Below are 16,043 nucleotides of genomic sequence, written 5' to 3'. Positions count from 1 at the left end.
TGTCTTCAATTTGTAGTCCTCTTGTGTCAGCCTTCTAGGTCACTGAGATTACAAGCCCGTACTATCCTGACCCACCTGGCAGGATTTATCTTTACAATCAATTTATTATTCAGGGAGCCAGAGAACTGTTGCTCAGTGATATTATACAAAATATCAAAATGTAGCTACTTTTTTTGCTCCAGTGAAATAACTGGAAAAAAAACACAAAACAGTGCATAAATTAATTGTCATGAACATATACCAAATAATTCTGTTATGCTAGAATATGCTAAGGTCTTCTAGTATATAATTCTGGGAAGAAAGTGGATTCAATAAGTTGTGTATTTATAGCATCTATTTGACTAAGAAGAAAAGTGAGGGATGACTTCAAATTGCATCAGAAACTTTACACCCCATAGTATATAAGAGAATGAAGCAGTTTGGTTTTGAATGAACACATGAGATGGCAGTTCCCTAGGTTTTTAAGTCCAAGTATAAAAGGCTAATCCGTTGGATTGACAGTTATGTTTGTGTTTATTCTTGGTATTGGTCTCCTGGGGTGAAATTTCACCCTGAGTTTTTTGCATGCACTCTTAGTTTGGCATTCTTGTTTCAGACCAAAGTGCTTCCTTTCTGCCACCTTATCTTTCCTTTCCCCTCCCTCCCCTCTCTCTATTTTTCAGATACTGCACACAACTTTGATAGATCCCAAGCTCCAGGATGACCTCTGTGACTTCTATGGCCAATGCAGCTCCAGACACTGGCTTCTTCCTGGACCTCTAGGGAGTTTTTGTTCCTGAATCTTTTCTCCTGCTACGTCTTCTCCTGGAATTCTAGAGGTCTATTCAATCATGTCCTCCCCCACCACGTTTCACCCAATCTGACTGCTGATGTGTTCTTACCTTAAAACTACACGAGTTTTTCTCCTGGAGCAAAAAGTAATGATGCTTGGGGGCAGTGTGAACCTGGAATCTGGAAAGGAGAGTTCAGATGACACTGGGTATCCAGAGTTCTTGACTGTTATGGTGCAAAGTGGAGCCATGAAGAGATGTTTCGAGGTGAAGTGTTTGAAATCATAATTGAAGATTCAGCAAGTGAACAAATTGGGATGAGTATTAGGGAGAAAAAAATGGATGTGAATGAGGCAAAGAGGAAATAAAGTACATAAGATGGGATGCTTTAAGCTTTTGAAAGTACTAATTATTGATAATTAGATATTATCAATGTCAGTCACTCCAAATCCATTAGAAAAGTGATGAAAATTATGGAACTCTTCAAATTCCCACAGACAAATACATAACATTACTAGCTTTTCAGTAGCAATGTTGAGCCTAGTCTCACCAATGTTAGACACCAGGAAATTAAAAGAAACACACATTTAAATGGCCTATTAGAAAGAGTTAAAAACTTTCATCACAGGGTCCAGGGGTGTAGGTCAGTGGTGGAGCACTTGCCTAGCATGAATGAGTTCAAGGATTTGATTCCTGCTATATAAAAAAGGAGAAGGAATGTTCATTGTAATCCATGTTGTTAAAACGTTGGCAAAGGACTGGGTTGTGGCTCAGTGTCAGAGCACTTGCCTTGCACATGTGAAGCACAGGGTTCTGAAAATAAACAAAATAAAGATATTATGTCCTTGTGCAACTAAGAAAACCATTTTAAATAAACATTTTTAAATAATGTTGGCAGAAAGATGTTCCTCAATATTGGTGTCTGAATGAATTTGGTATGCAACCTAGCCATGTGTTTTAACAATTTTAAATATACTGTTTTGATATAGGAATTCCACTTTTAGGAATTTATTGTACAGATTCATTCACAGAAAAAAAGAAACTCGATTAAGGAAAAAATAGTGTTCTTTCATAGTACAAGATAAAAATGATCCACTTAGTTAGAAATAAGGCAACCCTTAAAATCTCAAAGGGAATAGATAGCATTGAGGTTCTAGGACATATTAAATGCCCTTACAATTCCAAGAGGTAGAGAGCATTAAAGAATTTTATATATATGTAATTTTTTATGGTATTGAAAATATGGCTCCCTTTTGATATGGAATCATATAGATTTTACATCTCTAAACAAAGATAATGATGCTACACAATTTTATACATTTTGTGTAGGACCTTTAATAAAAAATATTTGATAAAATCATTCTCTAATTTCATATCTTCCACTTTCATTCTCTTTCCTGTACTACTGGAAATTATTCTAGTGAAATGAAATTTAAGTAATGAACATTTTAGCAAAGTATTTAGTAAGAGTCACAAAAACTACAAAAATATTGTGAGATTTTAGTTTGCAAAATGGATGCAAATGATATCAAAGATAATTATATAAGAACTTTATTAAATTATGAATGGATGTAAAAGTTACTAAAGATTATTCAATGCCAAACTTTTAATTAATACAAACATTACTTAAGACAAATAAATGTGTCATAGTACAGTTAAGTGGAGGTCAAGTCAGGAGATAACTCTTCTTCCTGGTGCATTCACCAGCTTAGCCCAAAGCACTTGGCCTCCCTCTGTACTACTTGTCAAAGACTGAGCCTTCCTGAGCCTGGGGAATTAGAACACATACTGTGGCCCTCTGCCCCTAGCAGAAACCCACCTGATCCTTGGCATTCTTTTGCCTTAAGGTACTCATTCCTGAACTAAAAACTTAATCAATACATTAAATTAAAAATTATTGTCAAACACTATGGTTTTATAAAATATGCTGATATTATATAACAGATGTTATATTATGCATGATAATTATTTTTTTCTTTCAGTTTCAAAAGAAATTAAAACAATTTTGTAGGACCATAATGTATTTTAAGGCCCTAGTCACTTTGCACAGTGGATGGGTGAGCCCTGCCTGGAATCTTACTGATTTATGTTAGCAGCAGCTAAGGCTCCGACTCTAGAGGGCCAAGTTATAAACCCACTACAAAGCAGAGTTTTCTTGGCCCAAATGAATTGTTAAGAAGCAAGTTTGTGAAGGAGTCTATAGTTTTATGGATGTTCTTAGAGCTCCTAATGATAAAAACTACTTCTCCTTGGATCATTGTGACAAAAAACGTGACAGTAAAAACCACACTGTAACTTCTTTCTCTCAAACATATGCCACAGAGATTTTTTCATGGATCAGTTTTAATTCAAGATCATGAGACTTTGATTATACTTCAGAAAAATAATACCATATAGAAAATGAATGTGAACATAATCTGAGGAGTGTCCTGCCCTAAATTAAAAAAAAAAATCACCATTTATCTAAATGTAATACTTTGAAATAGAGTTAGTGATTGAGAAAGTCAGCCATAGAGGTAGTTGTGTACTACCTCTATGCAATATTGATGTTGCCCATTATCAATAATGATATTTGATTATTAATGTTGCCTATTATCAACCTCTAAAATGTCTTTAATTCCAGCTACTCAGGAGGCTCAAGCAAGAGGATCATAAACACACAAGCAACATAGTGAGACTCTCTCTTCAAATATAAAAACAGCAGGAGATGTAGCTTGGTGTTAAAGTGCCCCAAGATCAATCCCAAGTTGCAAGGAGGGGGGGGGAACTTTTAAATGTCAGGTTTTTCTTTCTTTTGTTATCTTTCTATTATTTTATTTTGCCCATATTAAAATTTTGATTCTGCAATCTGAGTACTCGGAAAATGAGAGATTATACCCCATCTGATTCAAATGTATGATATGTCAAAGTCATTGTACTGTCATGTGTAACAAAAAAATGATAATGTGCTATGCTATGTATTTCTTCTCATCATTTTCAATACTGAAAGCATAAGTTGTATAAAGATTTTTAGAGACTTCTAATTTTGTTTTATGTAAATTTAACCAAAGGAAAGTACATTATTAGAATGCTCAATATTTTGGTAGGTGTGGTGTATGTGTGTGTAAAGCAATGAAAGGTTCTCAAAAATGAAGATGTCCTTTAGTACTATTACATTTTCCTCCTGCTTCAGACTCCAAATCCCTGGGATTACAGGCCTTGGCCTCTGCACCTAGCTTCCTTTGTTTATTGTGGAAGCTAATCCTCTAGTTGTCCCCAAGGTTCAAGAAAATCCATGAGAGGGAGAGGAAGAAAAGCTGATTTAGATTTTAGCTTTTTTGGAAAAAGGATGATCCTATTGGAATCTTGTCTGTATATCTGAACCACAAAAATACTCCAAGTTCTCCTTGACCTCCACTCCCATTCCATGCCATAGACAATTTACACTCAATTTAGCTGATGAGAAAAGCAAGGCAAACAGGTCTGATCTCACTGTTCAGTAAGACCTAGCACCTAAGCCCCTCTAAATCCAAATCCCCTCAATCTAAAACCTATCGGGTTTCAGGGAACAGGAAAGTTTAAAAGTCCATGTCCATGCTAATGAAGGCATTACATCCCTTCAAGCTAAGCCCAATGTATAATTTATCTTTTTATTTTTTGAGACAGGATCTTGTTCTGTTGTCCAGGGAGGCTTCAAAGTCCTGGGCCCAAGCAATGCTCCTGCCTGAGCCTCCTGTGTAGCTTGGACTACTAGTAAACAACATGGCACCCTGCTGATGATAGTTTGCTAAAGCTACCTGAGCCAACTGACATTAGGCATATGACCCCACCCAAAAGCCTTCAGTTTTGGTAGATCTCAAAAGGAAATCTGTAAAGTCTCTTAACCTGGACATAGCCCACCAGGGCAGGATTCTGTCACTGTCTGGACATGTCTGACCTAGAGCTGATGTCTTGGATCCCATGATTGTCAACTCAGAAGACCCAAGACTAGAGATTTCATTTTGATGTCCTTCTTAGTTAATAAGAATTTAACTGTAGACCATTTAAAGGATATTTATTGATGCTTCTTCTCTCTCCTCTTCCAGAAGGCCACTTTCAGTTTTGAGGAAACACCATCAAGTGGCCACCCAACTATACATTCTGTTAGCACACTACCCTCATATCTCCAGAGATGGCATTGAGTTCAGCCATAGTTCTGAGCTGGGTAATTGGCTCCTTCCTGCCCCAGACCTACCTATACAGCTTCCCATCCTGACCCTTTACTCACCCCCTCCAGATCAATAGACAAGCAGTGAATAAAGGAATGGCTCATCATGAAAAATTCAATCAGATTAGAAACTAGAAGAATTCTCAGTTCATCTAAAAGAAGAGTTCTTTAACAAATTAATTACACAAAGAATTTTTTTTTTATTCAAGAACCTTTAAATCATTTCAGAGAGAAAGAACAAAATGAGGGATGATCACCACAGCCAAGACTTCAACGTGCCTAGGCATGCAGGGCATAGTCCCAGTGCATGAGTCCACAGGGACAGTATGAGGGTCCCCAGTGGTGTATTTCAGGTTCCTTCTAGGGCTTTGGCTGAAGGGCATTGTACTGCAAGGCATCCTCAAGATGAGATTCCTTTCCTTCTGGGTTCCTCTGGGATGTAAGCTTCAGTTTTCAGCAGCTTCCGGGGACATCCTGGGCTCCAAGAGAAAGCCTGAGTGTGTGTTTGTCCAATTGTCCAGGCACTGGCACCTCCTGGGAAGTTCAGGACCCATTGGTCCCACTGACCATAGTGTTTGCAGGTATTTGAGGTGACTAGAGCTCCTGAGAGGTTTCAGCCATTGGCTGCTGGATGGTCTTGAACTCGGTGCTGGTCCATCTCAACTCCCTGCTCCTGTGTAACAACGCATGCAGTTAGTGCACGACCTCAGTTCCCCAAAGACAGCTCCCTGCCCTGTCTAAGCCCAGTGAGGCAGTTGGCTTACTGGAAAATTCACATCTCTGTAGCTCTGGAGGCACTGGCAGGAGTGGCAGTTCAGTGAAGGAAAATTATCTGGGTTCAGGCCTAGGGGAATGCGGGACTGTGGACAAAATCTCCTAAGAGTCAATGATCTCTACATTGACAGACAGAACAGCCATAGCTTCAGCTTCCCTACCATGCCAAGGTGTGTGTTTACTTGGCCTAGGAAAAGGACCAACTCATTCAGTCTGGTATGGACTGAAGCTTTTCATAGTGTTCTGTCCAGTAGTTGACCTCAGAAGCAACACCCAATCATGTGGGAGGGACATTCATTTGCATCATACATTGATTCAAGAACGTGATAGGATTAAGGTGCAAGTGGACCAATCCTGAAGGCATTTTGGAAATTCCTTGGTTTTGATTGAATTAGGGAAAGGATGCGTGGATGAGGTAGGATAGAAGCGAGCCTCTAGTTCTTTCAAGTTTCAATTCACTCCAAAAATTCTTTCTCTATTTCAAATAAACACAGACAAATTAACCAGGCATGGTGGTGCACCTCTGTAATCCCAGCGGCTTGGGAGGTCAAGGCAGGAGAATGTTGAATTCAAAGCCAGCCTTAGCAAGGGCAAGGTGCAAAGCAACTCAGTGAGACTCTGTCTCTAAATAAAATACAAAAAAAAAAAAAATTCAAAATCACTGGTCTAATTCTGCACTTAATTTTTGTTTGTTTGTTTTTCAATGATTCTCATGATTGAATATTAGGCTTTACCACTGGGCTTCCTCTCAGCCCTTTTTATCTTGTGTTTGAGACAAGATCTGGCTATATTGCCTAGGATGGCCTCAAACATCTGTATTTCTTCCCTCAGTCTCTTGCTTCTTTGGGATTGCCTGCAAGGGTCACTACACCTAGCTAGTTCTCCGCATATGGACTGGCTGGTTTTAGAGACCAGACTCAGTGGTGCTGGATCATACTCTTAGGACCATGGATATGCATACCCTTGATGGCCTTGACAGTTTCGCTGTGTTTTAAAAGTGAACACAAATATTTGAACCTCTTGATTTGGAAGATTTTGTGGAGCTTTTTGTATCAAGACAATAGTGAATCATTTTCACACATAACCTCTAACAAGTTATAGGAAGAGGATTGATTCATTCTTCAGGAGATTGTATTTTTAATTGATGTAAAAAGTTTCAGGGGACATACCCAATTGTATTTAGAAGAAATTTTAACATTTCTTGTTTTTTTTTTCTTTTTCTTTCTTTCGACTTTTTTTTTTAAAGAATCATTGGGTATTGACTCTAGGACTTCATGCATGCTGGCAAGCACTCTACCACTAATCTGCACTCAAAGTCCCCATCTGCAAGTTATTAAGATCTTTTTTATGTACATCTCATCTGCTGCTTCAAATTCTGACATAGTAGCCTCTGATGTGCCTTAGCACACCCCAACTCTCCATTGTCCTGCAGTGGACATTCATATTGCTGCTGTCCCCATAACCACACATAATTGTCTCTATGAGCCTGTGGGAGAATTTCTCTAGAACAGGTGACGATTAATAAAACTGTTCCATAAAAAGTGTATGACCTTAATTTTACCGATAATTGACAGATTGTTCCTTAGGGTGCAGCATTTACTTTCCAATAGTGATGTGCAGTACTGCATGCACATATTCCCCCAAAACACTTGGAATGACCTAGTATTCTGACATTTGCCAGGGGCTTTGTGGCTCTGTAGAGGTTTGCTCTGGTGCTGATGGCTACCATCCAGTCTTTTCTAATTTCTGAAACTCTCTCTATGGGCCAGTTGCTGTGTGATTTTTGAGAGACATTCTCTGATATTCAGTCTGAAATCTGCTTTTGCTTTTTGATCGGATTGCTAATTTTCTTTCATCCCTTGTGCATAAACTGTGTGTGTTCAGTGTGGGTTCCTAAAGACAGAAGGAATACAATCGTGCTATTATATTAGACTTTGTGCCTTGAGCTTATTATGATCTCTTTCATTTTTGACAACCCCAGAAGAATGGACTTAGGTTTTATCCATAAAATAATACATTTCCTGTTGGGCTGGGGTTGTGACTCAGAGATACAGTGCTCACCTAACATGTGTGAGGCCCTGGGTTTGATTCTTAGCACCACATAAAGAGAAATAAAGAAAGGTATTGTGTCCATCTACAACTGTGAAAAAATATTTAGAAAATACATATTCTCCATGAAAAGAATATTTAAAATATTTTTGATTTTAGGATGTTTTTATAAGGTTAGTTTTATAGAATTTTTTCTTTGAGCAAATATACAAGTAAAAGAAAACATGTCTTTCAAAATTTCATCTAGATATTTTAGTTTTTCTTCTGTGTAAGCCTTTCCATCAAGAAATACATTGTTTAAATAGAAACATTTGTACATTTTCTATATAGGTTAACTCATTACCACAGGGATCCAGGGACCAGAGGCAGACATTCTACCTTCCAGGACCTCCTCTCCCTGGTTGGTATTAAACTGGATCTCAGTGACACCATTCTGAGAGATGCTAGTGTCTGAGAGAAGCTGTGTTGGTCAGGGACAGCCTTGTGGCTGTCTTAGACACTGAAGACTCCAGGCCCTTCCTTAGGTAGATGCAGGATACAGATATTGTGCAAAGAGACACATTTCCCAGCTAAGGAACTCCTACCATCCCACACTTTCTTTCCTATACTTGGATATATTTGTTTGAGGCTAAAATTTGGGGCTCCTTTGCATCGCTCTCCCTGGATACTTTCCATACCTCTGTCCACCAAAGGAGACCATCTCTAAGGCTCCGATGTCCAGTCCACAGCACAGCTCAGAATCAGAGCTCTGTCTCCTATCGCTTGCAGCACTCCTCCATCCTCTCTTCTCTCTTCATTCTGTCTCCTGTTGATCAAGAGAACCAAATATTCATGAGAACCTGTACAACAACATCAATTGCCTATTAGAAAGTAAACAAAGAGACTTTGGTAAGGGATACATCTTACATTTTTCTGGAACAGAACTAAAAACAAAATCTACCAATCTGAACACTCAGTACTCCTAGAACTCAGTGGTCATGGATCAGGGTTAAAAGTCTGCATGTCTCTGGGGAGGCTGTCTCTAGAACTCTATGGATTTGACCAAGAGAAGCTGCCAGGTCAGGCGACTGTCTGGTTGCTTTGCAGCATGGCACTCTCCTGAGGATGAATTTGAGTTCTTTGGTGTCATGGGCATAGGGTTCCGGAAAGGCAGGCAGGTAGAACTGGGGATGGTTCTATGGTGTATGGGTGCTAGGCAAGTGTCTGGGTGGAAGGAGACCCAATATAGCAGCCCCCATGGCCTGTATTTTAGGCTTTCCCACTAGGGTTCTCCCAGCTGAGGACAGAAGGGGGAACCACTTCCCAGAATCTTCTAAGCTCAGTGACAAAGGCAACTGGGATCTTACTGTCACTCTGTAGATTCCAGAGCCTGCTTGACACAGGAGTGATTGGTCCATGACTTTGGCCTCTAGATCAGAAGAAGCAGTGGCAGGGCTGAAAGAGGAGGGAAAGAATTGAGTGGCTGCTCAGCATTTGTTTTTTACTGATGGCCCGCTTGAATGAACAATTTCAAGGTAGAGTTCGTTATGTTGGGTGATGATGGTACTCTTGGCAGCAAATTGCTTCACAAGGTTGGGTCTGATGAACTTCAGTAGAAAAGCAATCATCTTTACTGTCCTGTATATCTAGGAAGAACAAATTTAAAAAAAAGAAAAAAGAAGAGAAATCATCTTGGATACAATTATAATAAATCTAATTGGTATGAGTAATTCATCAGATTAATTAATTAATTAATTAGATTAAGCATATTAAGGTTAAAATATTTCACAAAGGCTTACTCATTATGAAACACCAGATTCTCTGTTTCCTTTGTATATGTGAAATCCCATGATCACAGCGCTTCTTCAGGGCATGTACCTTTGCTTCTACAAAGGCTTAATTCATTATCCCAAATCAAACCAAAGGCAATGCTGCAACCGAGTCCTCTGTAGAGAGTCCTGCTAGGAGAAAAGATGGAGATCAATTCTCCACTCTTGATTGGAATTCTCAGCTACCTGTTTTGTTTCTCTACGGATGAATTCCTAAATTATAAGGACGAAGGGGAATAGAGAGGTGGCGTGGGGGGATGGAAAGCTATACTCTTCAAATATCAGAAAAACAAATATGGTTCAGATTTAAATTCTTATCTCAACCTTTAATAGATTAAAATGTCATTATAAATTTAAAATTTTTAAGTCACAGCTGGTGGACATTGTTCAATCTGTGAAGTGAGAACAAAATTCTTAATTTTGAAAATTATGTCTTAGGATTCTAAGAAACCATAGGTCAGTCCAGCATAGTTGTGTCACACACTTGTCATCCCAGCAACTAGGAGGCTGAGGCAGACGGAATGAAAGTCTGAAGTCAGGTGAGCGACTAAAGGAGACTCTCTCTCAAAATTATAAAAAGCCTGGAAATGTAGCTTTGTTCTAGGGACCTGGCTTCAATTCCCAGTACTGAAGAAGAAAAAAGGAAATATGAGCAAAGTAACAACAGTTCCTGAAACATAGTACAACAAATAACCTTTGTAAAGGTTTGATCATTCTTACATGATCATACTGCTTATTATCCTAGAAGCATAACCCCAGTGAAGAACAAATGCATAACTGTGGCCCTTTAAAACATCTCCCTAATGTAAAAGAATTTTTCACGTTTTACTACCAGAGCCCCTTTATTGGTATTTTCTTTCAGCCACAGAGCCTTCCTAAATATCACAGGCTTTCTAAAACTCGAAGTCCTCCAACCTCAGGCTCCTTAATAGGTGTGATTACAGGTATGGCCCACTGTTGCAAGGTTACCAGAAATTGGTTATTAAAAAATTATCAGAAGCACACATATATTTACATCTTATAGAAACACCGGCCCCTCTGTTTAATGATCCCTTCAATGTCATCAACTCTGCATTATTATTCAATCAAGCATATTCAGAGAGCTTATCTCAGCCAGTTGTTATGAAAAGAGCTACAAGTATGGCATGTTCTCTCTCAAATGTAGAATTTTATAAACAAAAAGTTTACTTGAATGTAAAGTAAGGATTATTAGGGTCTAGGAAGGATTGAGGAGAAGATGGAAGACAAGTTGGTGGAAGTGACGAATGCCCTCGGTATGAATGAAGATATAACATAAACCCCTTCATGTTTGTTGTAAATATGTCAATAGATACATTTTTAAAGCAATACAAAAAACAAAGATGAATAAAACTAATTCTTTTCTCTCCTGTGGGAGCAGGTGCAGAATTCTGTAGTCCTTGAGTTCTACCTGGAAAGGGACCACAATGTGGGGGGAAATTCCCCACCTTGGGAAAGCCTTGAGCAAGCAAGAACCAATCCACTTACCTGAGGGTTGCTGAGCAAGATCCTTAAAGCCACAGAAATGACTTCCTTTATGGATAGGATTGGAGACTTCTGTATAAGCACCTATCAGGTCTTGGCATCCCCAAGCTACTGCAGATGAGGTCCTAGTCCCAGGAGATCAGTGCATGCAAAAGTACAGAAAGCAAGATGAGCCTGTTGGACGCCACATATGTCTCCCAGGGGCATTCCCACAGCTTTTTTGGTCTCTGAAACCCATTTCTATTTCAGATCCACTGCCCTGGGCCGCCAGCCCCACACAGGAGCCCTGCAGATTCACACCTTCCTTGTTTGGGTTGGAAGGCACCAGGTGGAGTGGTGCCCACACTGAACCTGGAATATCCAGCTATAGTAGTGTCTTGGTGCAGGCACACTTTCCATCTGTGCCCTTCATATTCTAGACCTTTAGGAAGTTTTTCAGATTAAATCAGCCTCCTTTGGTCTATAATAACATAATGCGATTTGTATTAATGGATTATAATAATTGTGAGGGATTTTCTAAAAATATTTATTTAGTTGTAGATGAACACACAGTATCTTCATGTATTTTTATGTGGTACAGAGGATTAAACCCAGTGCCTCACACATGTGAAGCAAGCACTTTACCACTGAGGTATGGCTTCAGCCCAGGGAATTTTTCTAAATGACATTTTATCCCCTCTTTAAATAAAAGAAAAAAAGGAAGTAGTTATTTCATGAATGTAGTCAGTTAGTTGTAAAGCAGAAGAGCAAAACCCTCAGTGAATGGGAAAACAAAAGCCCCCTTTTTTGACATTTGCCTTTAGGTTAAGCCCCAACTTTTGTCTTGCCATTTTCAAACTTAAGCTCTTACCAGCACCAGCTTCTGACTTGGGCCCTGGCTACTATGCTACTCCTATCATTCAGAATCCTATAAGTGAGTTATCATTATGTCTATCATAGAAAGCATATCATTTCTTATGAAAAATTGACATTTTCCCTTTTATCTTGTTTCATTCAGAGTGAGAAAACTAGAGGGCAATATGAAAGGCAAAGGGTAAAATATGAAAAAGATGGTCTCCTCTCAAGAATGAAGGAACTGGCAGGGGTTGTAGTTCAGTGGTAGGGGGCTTGCCTACCATGTGTGAGGCACTTGGTTGGATCCTCAGCACCACATAAAAAATAAATAAATAAAATAAAGCTATTGTGTCCATCTGCAACTAAATTTTTTTTTAAAAAGGAAGGAACTTAAATTTGATTAACAATTAAGTGTTTGGATAAATGATCTGCACACTTCTTTTACTGTCATTAGATATAAAAAGACAGACTCTTGATCTCCCATTGTTTATTAATGTTCTAGGTTTAGGAAAAGGTTTTTAGAAAATAGAAAAAAATATCTTAACTCATTGCTTAAGAGATCCTGACAAATCATAGAGTGTATTTATTAATCACTAAAGGCCACTGAAATGAAAACAATGTTACTGAGATGTAAAAGAAATTTTCACTACCTAAAATAAAACTTTCTTTCCCAGCAACATCAACACCCCAGAGTATATCCTAACATTTGAAAGGGTGGATGTTGGAGCATCAGGGTGCTGAAGACCAGTGTGTCTCACTGATCCAAAGCAGAATCAAGAGGCAAGGTTGTGTTGTCTTGCCTGCCTACTGGCGCATTCCAACCATGCCTATTCATACCTCACCAAGCAAAGATCTTCACTTCTGTTCTTTTCAGTGGTGGTCGGTGTGCTGCAGCAGCCAGCAACAGGGTCCTGTTTGTGAATGAAAAACAGATAAGGCTGTCTTAGCCTCCCCACTTTCTGCCCTGTGGGCCTGGGTCCCATTGGCTGTGGTTTGTAGTCTACTGACTGCTGTGAGCTGTTCCCTGCTGGGAGGCCTTCACCTGAGAGCAGGCTGGAACTGCACTCTCAGGCTCCCCCCAGGCCTACTGAATCAGAATCTCCTGTTAAAGTATGAGCAGGTGATTCCTTTTGGCATTAGAGTTTGAGGAGCACTCTGGGAGTTAAAGAACGATTTTCTAAGGGTGTGGAAACCAGAATTAGACAAGCATCAGTATAGATAGGTAAATCAAGTCAGGTATATGTAGGAGGCCAATTTTGAGTGAGTCTGGGAAGTGGGAGACTGTCCCTGAGGGATCTTATCAAGAACCTGCCCCTGCTCCAACCCGTTGCCAAAGTAACCAGTCCCAGGAAAATCCCTGCCCTACAAGGAGCTATAAGGTTGTTAGGGTGTTTTTCCTCTACTCCATCCTGCCCTTCCCCCTTCAGCCTACCTATTTCCCACCTTTTGGCCATCCCACCAAGCACTCCTGGGCCTAGTCATGTCCACAGGAAGGAGAAAAATAAGGGGGAAAGGAGGAGATCAAAGGAAGCCTAGGACATATAAAAAGGGCAGAACACCTGGCTTCTTGGGATACCAGGATAGCAGCTATGCCCCCTTTCTCCCTCGCAGGAGAAGTCTTTTAAATAAACCCTGTTTCATTTGCTTGCCTTGGCCTGCTTCTCTAATGTTCAAACTTCAACATGCGAAGAAGCAGCAGTCCTCACCAATAACCCGCGGTATCATATTTGGAGGTTCCACGGAGGTCTACACTGAGGTAACTCCTCTCCATACATCCCACATCTGTTTGAGGTACATCTTTCTGTCTCTTATTTTGGAGGATGATTGGTACCTGTCAGCTATTTAAATGCAGTTAGTGCAGCCGCCACTCTTCAAGACTAGGGTGAAAGATTTCCTGGCCTAGGCAGCTGTCAATCACCTGTTAAACACAGAGCAGGCATGTTGGGGTCTGCTGAAGCCTCTTCCTACTCTTCTGCACAGGCTCGGAGAGCAATTGGCTTGAGTACACAGTGTCCCTAGTCCCGATCTTCCTTGGATGTGTGGAAGTGGATGAAGGAGTATGGAACAACTGTGGAATTTCTGGCCTGAGCTACACTCAGGTGAAAATCCTAAGGTTCCTTCTCTGAAAATTCCTCCCGACTGCCCTAAGAGGTATAAAAGGTGATCGGTAGGTGAATGACACTGAGGGAAAGCCCCAATTACATTTGCCTCCATTTGAGCCACACAACACTTCCAACCCCGTGTCCATTCCCTCCTGGATGCTCCCTTTCTTTGCCAATCAGAAACACTGGCAAATCAGATTACAGGAATGGGAGAAAGACATGGGATGATTAGTAAAAACACATCCAGGTTCCCTTTGTTTGTCTAGTTAGCCTTCACAAGCCAGTTTAAAATCTCCCATTATGGTTCCTATGCTCAGATGTACTTAATGTATTAAAAAAAATGCTGCAAGAGAAAGGCACTCTATTTTCACCAACTCCTCCCATAAATTCCTCCAGAAAATGGTGTTTGTTATGTGCTTTACAACCAATAGTTATTCCCTTTACCCTCATGAGGTTCCTTTAGTCTGTAAAAGAACAGTTAGGCACAAAAGGTTAACACATATAAAATGATCCTCTTTTTTCATAAGTTTTCATAATCAGGAGTTATAGTGGCAGGGAGGAAAGCAGTAACGCCCTTAAATCTGAATCCTCCCAGGGTCTCTGGCACAGGGCAAACTGGGAACCTAGCACTTTGACAAAGGAAGCCAGAAATAACTTTGGCAAAGCCAGGTGATGAGACACAGGTTTTCTGGAACAAAACGAAGCTCAAGAAACTCAAGTTTAGGGACACATCTGTACTATGTCAGGTGGGAGCTTCTTGCTCAACTCAGTTTGTAGATTGACCACTACTCAACATACTGAGAAATTATAAGTGATCAGGAAAGTGCCTCATTTTCATGTGACATCAGGCCCCACCTCAATGTCTTCCAGGAGAGAAGGCCTAAAGGAATCACCTACTAAAGAAAATAAATCAAGGGGATCCCTCCCAACTTAAATAAAAACAAACTCAGGGAAATTTGGGGGAGGATCTAAATAAATATATTGGGGTGTTTCAACATTTCTGAATTTTGGATACACGACCTGACCTGGAAAGATATTATTTTACTACGTAACCAAACTATAGCCTCCAAGAAGAAGGAATCCACCCGAAAGCAAACAGCTAAAGAATTTGGAAATAGACATACATATTGTCCATGCCAAACCATCACAAACTAGAAACAGATCTAGTTATTGATATAAACCACAGGGTATTCCCAGAAACATCCTGATTGGGAACGAAATGATGAACAGGATGCTTAAAAGATTACACATCAGGGAACAACTCAGGCCGGCAGGAAGGCGGCACTAGTACAGGGCAAGGCAAGGCAGGGCAGGCAAGCCAAGGGGAGCAGGGAGGCGGCCCAGGCGAGGGGCTCACTGTCAAAGCCCAAGGGCGCACTGAGCCATGAGGGCCAGCAGAGGCTCAAGGCAGGCCTCGGTTTCCCCAAAGGCACCCTGGCCCAGATGAGAATCGTGGGACAGAGACCCGGCAAGGGGGGATTGGCAAGGGATGGGGGCCTGGGGGAGGGCGAAGGGAGGGCGGCTCCATGTGGGGTCACGGTGGGGGCGGAGAGGGGTGAGAGCCAGGACTCAAGAAAGGAGCCCAGGCAGGGGACCCACCCGACAGAAGGGGAGGGACCTAAGCCAAGCACGAACCAACGGACCAACCAACCAACCAACCAACCAAACAACCGACCAGCAGACACAAGGATGAGGAGGAGGCCCGCCCAAGGGGAGAAGAGGGAGGGCGAGGAAGGGAGGGCGTGGGGATGAGGGAACAGCGGTCAGAACCAGGGGCAGTGCAAGCGGCACTGAAGGGAGCACGGTAGGAGGAACAAGAAAGAAGCCCAGGTTAGGGAGCAACGTGATCTAGGACAAAGAGGAGGGAGAGAGCACAAGGGGAAAGAGAGAAGGAGAGCAAGGGGCGGCAAGAGGAGGAGGAAAGAGTGGGGTGGGATGGCGGCTGCTGGGCCCCAGGGGCAACCAGGGGAGCGCACGAGGTAGGGGGCCCAAGCAAGGGGCCCCCGGTTTGATCCAA

The 16,043-nt window shown here is 41.0% G+C and overlaps 1 long non-coding RNA gene across 1 annotated transcript; it reads right to left on the bottom strand.

The window, feature by feature from the left end:
* Nucleotides 1-5,136: 5,136 nt before the first annotated feature.
* On the bottom strand, nt 5,137-11,428 carry LOC125614861. Its single transcript, XR_007345428.1, has 4 exons — nt 11,094-11,428; nt 9,126-9,213; nt 8,457-8,584; nt 5,137-5,629 (listed from the first exon to the last, which is right to left on the bottom strand). It is a non-coding gene; the product is annotated as an uncharacterized LOC125614861 (long non-coding RNA).
* Between the last annotated feature and the right edge of the window lie 4,615 nt (nt 11,429-16,043).

This window comes from Marmota marmota, unplaced genomic scaffold (assembly GCF_001458135.2).
Source record: "Marmota marmota marmota unplaced genomic scaffold, marMar, whole genome shotgun sequence".
Lineage (NCBI taxonomy): Eukaryota > Metazoa > Chordata > Mammalia > Rodentia > Sciuridae > Marmota > Marmota marmota.
This window is presented reverse-complemented; position numbering and strand designations above follow the sequence as displayed.